This window comes from Anabrus simplex, chromosome 4, assembly GCF_040414725.1.
Source record: "Anabrus simplex isolate iqAnaSimp1 chromosome 4, ASM4041472v1, whole genome shotgun sequence".
NCBI classification, from domain to species: domain Eukaryota; kingdom Metazoa; phylum Arthropoda; class Insecta; order Orthoptera; family Tettigoniidae; genus Anabrus; species Anabrus simplex.
In genome coordinates this window covers 276,937,952-276,951,093 of record NC_090268.1, presented here as the reverse complement: position 1 = coordinate 276,951,093, position 13,142 = coordinate 276,937,952, and positions in this window count along the sequence as shown.

Here is a 13,142-nt window from a genome sequence, read left to right as displayed (position 1 = left end):
ACCAGCAACTAGTGAACAACAGGTAGGTACGTAACTTGGTGACAAAAAAATCAATTTAAATAGAATTTACCTCCAAATAAAGTGTAAATGAGAATAAACGAGAATTAAAATCAGAAATCCCTTTTAACGAGGCAATAAAGGCGTGGGTTTAAAGTCGTTTACACTTAGAGTTAACCATTCTATCCTACTTTGTTCCGTAGTTCCGGATAGCTGGAGATTTTACTTCAACCCCGCCAACCATCTCGATAATTTGTAATGAGGTAGGTGGCTTTTCTTCCATTATTTTTGTCAAAATGTTACGTATATTGGCCCGTTTCTTGATACGCAAGGCTGTTTTTTGATGCCATTTTGTTACGATGATGTTTTTTATGTGATATTTTATTCACATTATATCGTTCAACCGAGGAGCGTCCAGTTTACCTGCGCCATGGTTTCAGGTAAATAAATAAATACATAAATAAATGGAATGAAGTGCTCTGGTTAAGCGTACCACTTTCTAACTTTTAATCCCTCTTCTTCTTCCTCTTCTTCCTTATCTTATTGACTTTCTCCCAATTATAATTGGGGCCGGTACTATGTTTAGACTAGGAAAAATTTATAGCCAAACGCCTTTCCTAACATCAACGCTCTGTGGAGGGATATATTCAGTCTTTCAGCGTTGGTCGGTGGAGTGGTGTGTTGTACGTAAGTGCCATTGTGTATTAAGACGAATACAGAAACGTAACACCGCGGTCAAGAGTCCTCGATTCGGCCGAGAAGTAAACCTAGAGCCCTCGGAACCGAAGGTTACTACACTCATCATTAAGCAGCAGAGTCAGACTTCGTGTTTTCTATAATCCACCAGATAAAACTTTGGGATAGAACGAGATGGGTACACGATAAATACGAATAGTTGCAAGCTTGCATTCGGAAGGCAGCAGCGGGTCGGGGGCCCACCAACGGTTGTCTTGAAGATTGTTCTGCGTGGTTTCCTAGAAAATATTGGGAGTGTACGTTAATTAAGGCCATGGCACTTCCTTCCCAACTCTGGCTCTCTCATTTTTAAACGTCGCGTCGCCGAAAACATCAAGAATTCAGTGCTACATAAAACAAGTAAAAAAAAAAGAGAGAAGAAATGCTGATATGTTTTTCACAGTTACCAATAAAGAATCTCACACACGCGCACACGCACACACACACACACACAGAGAGAGAGAGAGAGAGAGAGAGAGAGAGAGAGAGAGAGAGAGAGAGAGAGAGAAGGAGAGAAAGATAGTTTACGACAGCTGTGGATTTACGTACAAATGTCCGCAACGAGTATGACCCAGTAAAAATCACACCCGAATTCACCAGGTTTCCACCTCGGAGACACTCAGGTAGGGAACTGATTCGCTAAACCACTGCGCGAGCACGCCCCCCATATATAAAACAGTTAAATCAAAATGTTGCCTTTCGCAAGCATTGTGAATTACTCTATATGCTGTAGATAATTTGTGACATTGTGTAAATTCTATGCCTTGGTGCAAGATGATGGTAAGGGCAGACATGGGCGATGTTCAGTTACTGGTGTTTTCTGATACTGTGCATGTTTTACCTCTGCGTGTTTTGAAATTGACCGTAATTGCAACCTATGATCGATTTCTGAAACCATTATACAATGACTGTTTACATTATATTGTTTGGTGTAAGACAATAGCAGACGCTATTACAATGGCTTAGGTATATTGAAGATTAAAGCTATAGCATATATTGAAGCAGAATTGTACAACAATGTGCCTGAAATTATTTCTGATATTAAGAGGGATTCAGACTATCTAGGTATGTTGTTTAAATCGCAGAGATTCGTACCCATAAGGAAGCAAATATGTCTGTCAGTCAGTTAGGTCATCAGCCCAGAGGCTGGTTGGATCCTCAAATTGCACCACCAAAGGTTATGCGGTTATAAGGAAACCGCAAAAACCAATGGCAGCACCAAAATGAGGCGTACTAGGCAAGACGAGGAGTGAGATAGTTTGCCATTGCTTTCCTCACGGGGTCAGAAAGTGCTATTGCATCACGACTGACCCTATAAGCAACACCTTTCATAACACTCATGCACTAGTCGTGCTCTGAATGTCATTACTCAGCACCACCCATACCCCAGCAGCTTCCATATTGTCACAGCCATGGATGAGACTGGGCCTTCGGTGGAAGCTACACTTTACTCTGGCCTGTGCCAAGAGATGGATACAAAAGTACTGTATCCATCAAGAAATGGCAGCAGGCCTAGAAGCAAATATATGATGATCTATTGTCTTGACAGCCCTGCGTGCCTCTTTGTGTACCATTTATTTTACATGAAAACTCCAGTTGCTGAAAATGAATCCGAGTGAAACAATTCGATAGTATGAAGTATGCATTGTATTCAAAGTCAGTGTTAGTTCTGAGCACGAACGGAGAATGTTACTGTAAGGGAAGATTTTCATTTTTTCTCGATGGCATTCTACTTGATTTTTGGTTTCATTATGAAGAATTGAAACGGATATTTCATAATTAATAGCCAAACAAATTATATTTTGCCTTCCGCTGTGATTTTTTCAAAACTACATTATTTTACGCTAACAGAGTGAAATTGCCGGGCATGTTAACGTGCTACAACTATGGAGCAAAGCTCTGCATTCGGGAGATACGTGGGTTCGAACACTACTGTCGGCTGTCCTGAGACTAGTTTTCTGTGGTTTCCCATTTTAACTTCCAGACAAATGCTGGGAGATTTCCAATTCATAGGCCACAACCGATCCCTTTGACCTCCTTACCCAATGCCATTCACCGTCATTCATTTCTACCCAATGCCATTCACCGTCATTCATTTCATCTTCATTAGCTCCTCACCTGAAGTTGGCATCGGGAAAGGCATCCGGCCGTAAAAACAAGCCATATAAATTCATCACCTCATCCACGTCCCCATATCAAGAATTGGAACTAAAAGGTGGGTACTTATATAACCTTTTGTTTCACGTTCTTTTCTTCGGGGTCCGGCTTCATGGCTAAATGGTTATAGTGCTGGTCTTTGGTCACAGGAGTCCTGGGTTCGATTCTCTGCGGTGTCGGGAATTTTAATCATCATTGGTTAATTTCGCTGGCTCGAGCGTTGGGTGTATGTGTCGTCTTCATCATCATTTCATCCTCATCACGACGCGCAGGTTGCCCACGGGAGTCAAATCAGAAGATCTGCACCTGGCGAACCGAACATGCCTTCGGACACTCCCGGCACTAAAAGACATACGCCATTTCTTTTCATTTCCTTCGGGGCAATAAAATGGCCATAAGAATCAATTCTTGCAACTGTTCAATAATGGACTGATGTTACTTACCTGGTAAGTATTTAATCCATTGGCAGTACAGATACCCTTTGTGGACCAATATTTATCCTACAAGCAGGTTAGGTCAATAAGAAATTAAAAAAATGATTCTCAACGTATTTTAATTTTGTTCTAAGGAAGTATCGAAATATGCTATGTGGCCAAGAACAAGGCACAGAATTAATAGTGCATTGGCACGATAGTTAGTCTGTAAGGCATCTAATAGAGTGTATAAGAAGAAAATGTTATTGAAATTCATATAATGTTATTGAGTTAAAGTAACTAACCTAATGTAACTTTAATAACTATTAATTGAGTTATTTAATCAAGGGGACAATCTACAGAAAAAATGGATATTTCAGTCATTTTGGTCAAAACAACGATTCATTAGTGAAGACCAACTCTTTTTATTTTTTACGAAATTTCCAATCTTATGTAATTAATTTTATTTATCTCCTGTAATATTCCGTGTAACTTAACAACAGTTTCATGCTATGTGCATCATTATGTTAGAAAATATGTGCATGAAATTTTTGTTAGCAGGATTCTTTTAGGTACTGTATTAGGGGTGTTTATATACATAATTTTGGTACAAAAGTAAGGCATTTCTTTAGATACATTGTATTTCTGAATATAAATTATATCCAGGAAACTCAAAACAAAGTGTTTTTCGAACATGCAATATGTAATACATTCCAAAGTTTCAATAATGAAAACGAAGGCAAAGGATTTGTCATTTTCAAAAGTAGTTAAATATTTCCTGGACTGTTTAAAATCATATCTGCAATAGGTTTTGGAAATACCTTTTCTATTATATAAAAAAGATTCCCTGAAAATGTCATGAGTATCCACACATTAGATATAAAGCTCTCCTTATCCCGAAAACTGAAACGGATAATGTAGGCTACGTAATTTGTGTTTAATCGAAAAGTATGATATCGTATATTTGAAAGGCATATAGCCAATAAGTAGTGTAAGTATACAACGAAATTGGGGTTGATACGTAATCCTTTTGTGTATGACGAATAAATAAATAAATAAATAAATAAATAAATAAATAAATAAATAAATAAATAAATAAATAAATAAATAAATTAAGCCAATGGTTTGTTTTAATTGTCCTAAGGATGTGACAGCCAAGTTATATTTTCACTTGCAACTCAAAAAACGCTGTCTAATCTACGCTATGTTTGGATGAGTGATGAAAATTACATCGTATGGATAGGATTTTACGAAGAACTGGGGATCCTACGGTTATAATTAAGGGATCAACAGTTATGTCAAACTACAAACCTGCTTCGGTTTCCTTTAAGCTCTTTTATTGTGTAGAAGAGTGAGCTTAATGCAGTAGTAGCCTATGTGCTGTGTTCAAAAATGTGTTATTTTATCGCTGTAGGCTTGTTAGGATCAAAATTATGTGTGGTAGAACGATAAGAGAGAGTAGTTCTTTTGGTCGGCGTTACTCATGACTTAATTACCATAAGCTTGATCTTCCCGGTAAGGGAATTCGTTTCTGTTTTGTGGATGTTATCTAGTAGCTGAAGTGGCTTCCTGGAACATATGAATGGTATTAGCTTGTAGAGTGCAGCAGCTGTTTGTAATTAGACCCTGAGCATTCCCCCTGCCCCTCTCCCGTTCCTGATAGGAGACCCATGGAGAGGAATGTCTGACCTACAAGCTTCAGTATCGCTAAACCGAAGTGTTGAGTCAACACGGGCACACTAATGTTCAGCTAAAATGAAATGGCGTATGGCTTTTAGTGCCGGGAGTGTCCGAGGACATGTTCAGCTCGCCAGGTGCAGGTCTTTCGATTTGACACCCGTAGGTGACCTGCGCGTCGTGATGAGGATGAAATGATGATGAAGACGACACATACACCCAGCCCCAGTGCCAGTGAAATTAACCAATGATGGTTAAAATTCCCGACACTGCCGGGAATCGAACCCGGGACCTCTATGACCAAAGGCCAGCACACTAACCATTTAGCCATGGAGCCGAACAATGTTCAGCTGTTGAAACATTACTCTGTTGTCACCTCGACTGAATGACTGTCTTCCAAGATCTCTGCTGGCTTTTTGTTTTGGTAAATCGATGGAATCCTTCACTAAAATTGCTTCTTTGACCAAGTGTTAGGATGATTGACTCCATGTTATTCGATTTTTGCTTAATTGAGTCGGGCTGAGTAAATCAGACAGTAGAGCGCAGGCTTTCTGGATATATGACTCGGTCCTGTCTCAGGCAGACCGTATTTAAAGTTGCTCACGTATACCAGCCTCTTGTAGATAGATTTACCGGCACAGGAAGTAGATTTCTTGCGGTACAAAATTCTTGCACCCCCACGTCTCTGAAAAGCGAAGAATGCGTTAGTGGGCCGTAAAACTATTATTGTTATTAGTTTATTGATTTCATCATCATCATCATCATCTGTTTACCCTCCAGGGTCGGCTTTTCCCTCGGACACAGCGAGGGATCCCACCTCTACCGCCTCAAGGGCAGTGTCCTGGAGCTTCAGACTCTTGGTCGGGGATACAACTGGGGAGAATGACCAGTACCTAGCCCAGGCGGCCTCACCTGCTATGCTGAACAGGGGCCTTGTGGAGGGATGGGAAGATTGGAAGGGATAGGCAAGGAAGAGGGAAGGAAGCGGGCGTGGCCTTATGTTAGGTACCATCCCGGCATTCGCCTGGAGGAGAAGTGGGAAACCACGGAAAACTACTTCGAGGATGGCTGAGGTGGGAATCGAACCCACCTCTACTCAGTTGACCTCCCGAGGCTGAGTGGACCCCGTTCCAGCCCTCATACCACTTTTCAAATTTCGTGGCAGAGCCAGGAATCGAACCCGGGCCTCCGGGGGTGCCAGCTAATCACGCTAACCACTACACCACAGAGGCGGACAGTTTATTGATTTACCGATCGAATATTCGAATGAATTATGGCCCAGCCATCTGATTCCTTAACACAAATCGAAAGGAATCAAAATCCTACTGCACGTACGGCCCATAAAGGACTCTTACCGCCCAAGAGGACTGCTGTCTAGCCAGATAATTTACAGATGATAGAATGGTGGTGAAGCTTGTGATGATTACTGTTTTAAGAGGAAGTATAAATAGGCAACCTTCCCCACCTAAATCCCATCAGAAGACATAAAGAAAGGTTCTGGTGCCTGTACGAGTAGAGATATCTGTAAAAGGAAGGAAAGGGCTACGAAGGGCATAAAAATGAACGACTCCAAAGGTTTCGCAAATCTAAATACCATTGGGGGCGGAAAAAAACAAGAGATGATCATGGATCTACGTTCACAACGCCACCTCAGCTATGCCCCAATTTCATTCTTTTCTTTACCCCTATAGTCATTTGACGTACCAGGATCTGAATTTTCGTCCACTAAGTCTTCGACAAATGAAACCTACAGCCACTTATTTTTGCGTAAGGCCACACTTTGTTGACAGCATTGTAAACAGCCTTTCAAAAATCTGCTACAACTGCGGTAGGCTCCAAAGACAAGTTATGTTTACTGCAATGGTCTGCGATCGCCAGAAAGCGCTTCTTGTAGACATTTCCTTATTTATACTTTTAATAGAAAAAACACTAAAGGGGTGTAGTATCCATAAAAAAGGCATGCTAGGTAAATAACTGGTGAACATTTTCCCGGCAATATAAAAAAATGCCTTCCACATGTAGTGTCTTAATTTTAGTTAAAGAAATTTAGATTATGTGGGCAAAGAAATATTACGAGGTGGATTTCTATGTCGTTCAAAATAATATTTTTTCGTATTTTTTCTGAATTTCGGTATTCACGTGACTAACAACATAGTGAACTTCATTAATATTTTTTACAACTATCGAGGTATCTCATTGATTAGTATACCAGGCAAAGTATTCACTGACATCTTGGAAGGGAGGGTGTGATCAGTGGTTTAGAGGAAGTTGGACCGAGCTCGATAGCTGCAGTCGCTTAAGTGCGGCCAGTATCCAGTATTCGGGAGATAGTAGTTTCGAACCCCACTGTCGGCAGCCCTGAAAATGGTTTTTCCGTGGTTTCCCATTTTCACACCAGGAAAATGCTGGGGCTGTACCTTAATTAAGGCCACGGCCAATTCCTTCCCACTCCTAGCCCTTTCCTGTCCCATCGTCGCCGTAAAACCTATCTGTGTCGGTGCGACGTAAAACAACTAGCAAGAAGAAGAAGGAAGTTGGAGGAAAACTAGTGTGGTTTCAGACAATCAGGAACAGATTTTCAGAATGCGCCACGTAATTGAAAAGTGCTTGAAGAGGAATAGACAGTAATTGTGTTTATGTTTGGTAGTTCTAAGGAAAGCATATGACAGGGTACTAAGGAAAAAGTTGTTCGTCATACTGGGGGACTATGGAATTAAGGGTTGATTTTTGAAATAAATCAAAGGCATTTATGTTGACAATTGGGCTGCAGTGAGAATTGATGGTAGAATGAGTTCTTGGTTCAGGGTACTTACAGGAGTTAGACAAGGCTGCGATCTTTCACCTTTGCTGTTCATAGTTTACATGGATCATCTGCTGAAAGGTATATAGTGGCAGGAAGGGATTCAGTTAGGTGGAAATGTAGTAAGCAGTCTGGCCTATGCTGACGACTTGGTCTTAATGGCAGTCTAATATCTTGGAACTTGAAAATAGGTGCAATGATTATGGTATGAAAATTAGCCTTTTTAAGACTAAACTGATGTCAGTAGGAAAGAAATTCAAAAGAACTGTATGTCAGATTGGTAGTACAAAGCTGGAACATGAGACAATTTTAAGTATTTAGGTTGTGTGTTCTGCCAGGATGGTAATATAGTGAGACTGAGTCAATGTGTAGTAACGCTGATACAGTGAGCTTTCGGTTGCGATCAACCGTATTCTGTAAGAAAGAAGTCAGCTCCCGGACGAAACTATCTTTACATTGGTGTGTTTTCAGACCAACTTTGCTTTACGGGAGCGAAAGCTGGGTGAACTCAGCTTATTTTATTCGTAAGTTAGAAGTAACAGACATGAAAGTAGCGAGAATGATTGCTGGTACAAACAGTGGGAACAATGGCAGGAGGGTATTGGAATGAGGAGATAAAGGTTAAGTTAGGAATGAACTCGATGGATGAAGGTATACGCATAAACCAGCTTCGGTGGTGGGGTCATGTGAGGTGAATGGAGAAGATAGGTTCCTTAAGAGAATAATGGACTCTGTTATGGAGGGTAAAAGAAGTAGAGGGAGACCAAGACGACGATGGTTAGACTCGGTTTGTAACGATTTAAAGATAAGAGGTATAGAACTAAATGAGGCCACAGCACTAGTTTTAAATAAAGGATTGTGGCGACGTTTTGTAAATTTACAGGGGCTTGCAGACTGGACGGTGTCTATAATAATAATGTATGTATGTATCACCAGTAGTATACGATGATAAAGGTAACAGCACTTTCCTTATTGCAGAAAGAACGCGTTTTCTTTCCTTTTCTTCTTTTGTTTACAATTCCCTTTACATTGCACCGGCAGAGATAGGTCTAATGGCGACAATGGGATAGGAGTGGGAAAGAAGCGGCCGTGACCTTAAATTTATGTACAGCACCAGTATGTGTCTGGTGTTAAAATGGGAAACCACGGAAAAGCATATTCTGGGCTGCCGACAGTGGCGATTGAACCCGCTATTTCCTACGTGAAGCAAACTGCGCTGCCACTCTCTTACAGTGGCGGCTCGTGACAAAATTTTTAGGGGGTTCACAACATTTTTGTTCATGTCTCCAATCAGCAAAAAAGTAACATAGGTACATAAATCATTTCACTAACGGTTCCTTGTACGGTTCCTTCTTCACAAATACTTTGGTAGAACCCCTGTAATCGAGGATAAATTTTATACGAGACTAATTTGTTAGTGTAGAACAAAAGTAAAATTCACAATAACTTTACTACACTGAGATTATTGAAGGATGCGAGTACTATTCTTGGTTTTCAAACAGCACGAATTTCACATGGGTGTTAGTGTAGAACCAAACCAAACCTCATGGCCTACCAAGCGACTGCTGCTCAGCCCGGTGGTCTGCAGATTACGAGGTGTCGTGTGGTTAGCACGACGAATCCTCTCGGCCGTTATTCTTGGCTTTTTTGACCGCCATCTCACCGTCAGATAGCTCCTCAATTGTAATCACGTAGACTGAGTGGACCTCGAACCAGCCCTCAGATCTAGGTTAAAATCCCTGGCCTGGCCGGGAATCGAACCCGGGGGCCTCCGGGTAAGAGGAAGGCACGCTACCCCTACACCGCGGGCAGGCTGTCTTAGTGTAGAACAGTAGCAAAATTCATAATAGCTTTACTGCACTGCGAACACTGAAGGATGCGAGCACTATTCCTGATTTTTAAACAGCACGAAGTTCACCTGGATATGACGAGAAGCATAGAAGGAATGTGTACCGCATTTACCGGTAAATTTTTAAAAATAATTATTTCCGAATTGACCCCAATAGTCTCCACATTATCTCGGTTAGTCAGGTTCTACTGTTTCACATGGTAATTATTCTCATTTTGCAAATTATAGCCACTACTCTAAACAATTTAGCATGCAGTACAACCAACAATACTAGATCGTGCTTATTTAAATGATAGGATTTAGATTAGCAACTCACGTAAATACTGATTATTTGTACAGGAAAGCAATCCTTCTGTCCTTCAATCGCGCAAATTTCTCAATCACTTTACGATTGAAGTCACTGATGATGTTGACAAATCTCTTCACAATAGCAAGCATAGCCAGCGCTGACAGTCGTTCTCCAGTCATGGTGTTCCTCAGAAACGTTTTAATTCGTATTCAAAGTAGAAAAACACCTCTCGGGCTCCGCTGTCGTAATTGGGGTTGTGACAACAATTCGGAGTAATTCGCATACTTGTGGAAATGTGTCCCTATCTAGTTCATTGTCAAGCAGAAACTGCAACATGAAAATGCCCCCATCATCTTTCTGAAAGCCATTTCTCATATACAATACTTCTAGTTCAGTCTTCAGCTGTGTCTTATTTAGGCAGGGATACATATGCGCCACTGCATTCAGTTCTCTTTCTGGAAAAGAGTCTGAATAGACACCAAAATGCCTATTCAGAATTAGGGTACTAGCGAAATCTGCCGGTAATGTAATGCAATAGTAGCTCCTGGGAGGCTGTGGCTAAAGGGGAGGTGGCGGACCCTTGTGGTCAACTGTAATACTGCCACTGGGTTGAGGGTGGCTCTAGACGACAAGGCACGTACCTTACCGTGCTCCTCGCTAATGGGAATATCAGTGCAGAAAACCATGACGTCATCTGCTTTGCGCATGCGTATAGTCTTCAGCACAATAACGCATTATCCAGTGTGCTCGCTGCACTGTCAGTCAAAACGAACAACTGTCGGTGTAACGGAGCTACGATATAAGTCGATTGTCGAATGCTTTCGATCGATTGTCGAAATCAGGTCGAAAGAAAAGAATGAATGCGTAAATATGTAATAAAACTGGGTGTTCACGTGCTCCTGTGCTCCTGAGAGCCCACCGCCACTGCTCTCTTATATTGTTAATATCTTGTACGTGAATATTATTTGTGTTTCTTGAAGACAAGAGTGAATTCATTTTAGAGGTCTCTCTCGTGTATGTCCTTTATCAAATACTGTTATCTGAAGATGAACAGTTGTGTTTTCTGAGTACGATTCATGGTTATGTACATCGACGCTTGCAGTTATTCTTCCATTATACCCTCCTATAAAAAATGAAATGCATAAAGAAATCTTACAAGTTATATTCCTACAATATGCAGAATTCCATCACAGGACGATCTCACCAGTGGTATTCGAAGATGCTTCTCAATGCCGATTGACCCATCGCCAATTTGTTTCTCTGAATTCAATAGTCTTTGCATACTAAATTTATAATTATTTACCACGATAATTATTTTAACTCGCTGACTTAAGATTTCACTCGGTTGCGAAATGCTGTGTAGCCCACTGTACTGATCCAAGTAATAAAGAAACGCGGAATTGCACATACATTTTCTCAGGGTTGCCAAGAGTCCGTGCATGAGAATTGGTTTACCCTGTGAAGAATTCAGTCACTCGAGTACGTTGCAGCGGGAGGATCAACGTGGTTCCCAAATGTATTTGCAAAGGCCCGATGTGGTCCCCGAATAGAACATGTTAAACAACTGAGAAATACCTGAAATTGGTCCCGAATCGAACATCAAACAAATGCGCTGATTTTTCTAGTCATGTAGTGCATTAGATTGGCAGGCCTAGTCCGTCGCTTTTATCTCGAGTCTAGCTAGTGGGCAGTGTATCGGTATTCAGTTGGAATCCGATTCCTGCCGGAGAGTTACTAATAACGTATAAATATACAGTAAGTTTGGTCACCACTGACCACTCATAATTATGTAGGTACAGTAGTTGGTTTGATTGTCTGCTGATTTATTCCGCGTTAGTGTCCGTCAACCCATATTGAGTTTTCTCAAATGTTTCTTGACTCGCATTGAAAAGGGAGTGTATGTAAACTAGATGTGTCGGCCTGGTGTGGTGCCGTGTTCGGTTTCACAGTCAAAAGGGGGTAGTCTTTAATAGTCTGTTATTTCAAAGAACAAAACTACACAGGTTTTATATTTTTAATCATACCATGCGGGTACCGTTTCCTAGTCACCCTGAGCCATGAAAATGCTGGGGACGGGGCGGGTTTTTGAATTAACGATGAGACGGGGACGAGATGCGTTTTTCCCGTACTGTCATTGGCCCATGTAACTATAACTACTATCGCCAACATTATATGTATATTAGGTGCAAGAAAGATACGGAAATCAATCTGCCATGCCTAACGAACATCTTTATGTAAAATCGATGTAAGCCCTGATTTCTTTCATTATTCTATTTCATGTTTTATATCAGTATAACAATAAAAACATAAAAACGAATCTTTGGTGTCACATACCAGGACACATTAAAACGGGTACCAGTATTTGATTTAAAAAAGTCAAAATCATACATGTTAAGTAAGACAAAGAACCTGTAACCTACAAATTTAATTACACATTTTTTCAATTTAAGACTCATGATTATGTTAGACCAAACATTTTCAGGAAATTTCCTTTTCAATGCTAACTCGCACCCGTAATTTGTATGCTATATCGTTGAAATGAATCCTTCGCATAAGTATGTGGGCCCGAACACACATATCGTGACAAAACATAATTTCCTGCTGGTATACTCATCTTCTCACGTTTCCTTGCGCTTACTTCAGACATTCATCATCATAATCAGCTGATTTCTACATTTTTTATAGGCGTTCAGCTGTAGGTCTCCGCCTTAGGGTACGTCCAAGATGCACGCTGGTTTTTTTGAGTCAGACAGTCGGCGCCGAGTCGGCATACGTATATCCTTTGTTGCTAAACGGGACTGGCCATAATGCACCTGTGCGCAGGAAGCCTGCGCACTGGTAGTCTGACTCAGATGTTAATTGGAATGATTAGTTCATTCTGGTTTCAGACAACCTGCCGCGCAGGCTGCTGATTTTCGTGTTGAGTGTGTTTGACATTTTGTTCGATGTTAGGCCCCTTAAAATAACTAGCAACATTTTATTAACGATTGATATCGAGGATTTTATTTCAACAGTTCAACATAATTCTCCGACATGGGATAAACGAATTAAAGATCATTCCAATAGGAACATCGCCTGTGTTCAATTTTTAACAAAATAAAATAAAACGTATCCGAACTCATTCTGAAATATTCGAAAAATCTGTTTTCGTCGGCAAGTAACTCTGGAAGAAAGGTGTTTGTACTCCCCGTAAATAAATCTTATTCCATTAATTAGATGTATATC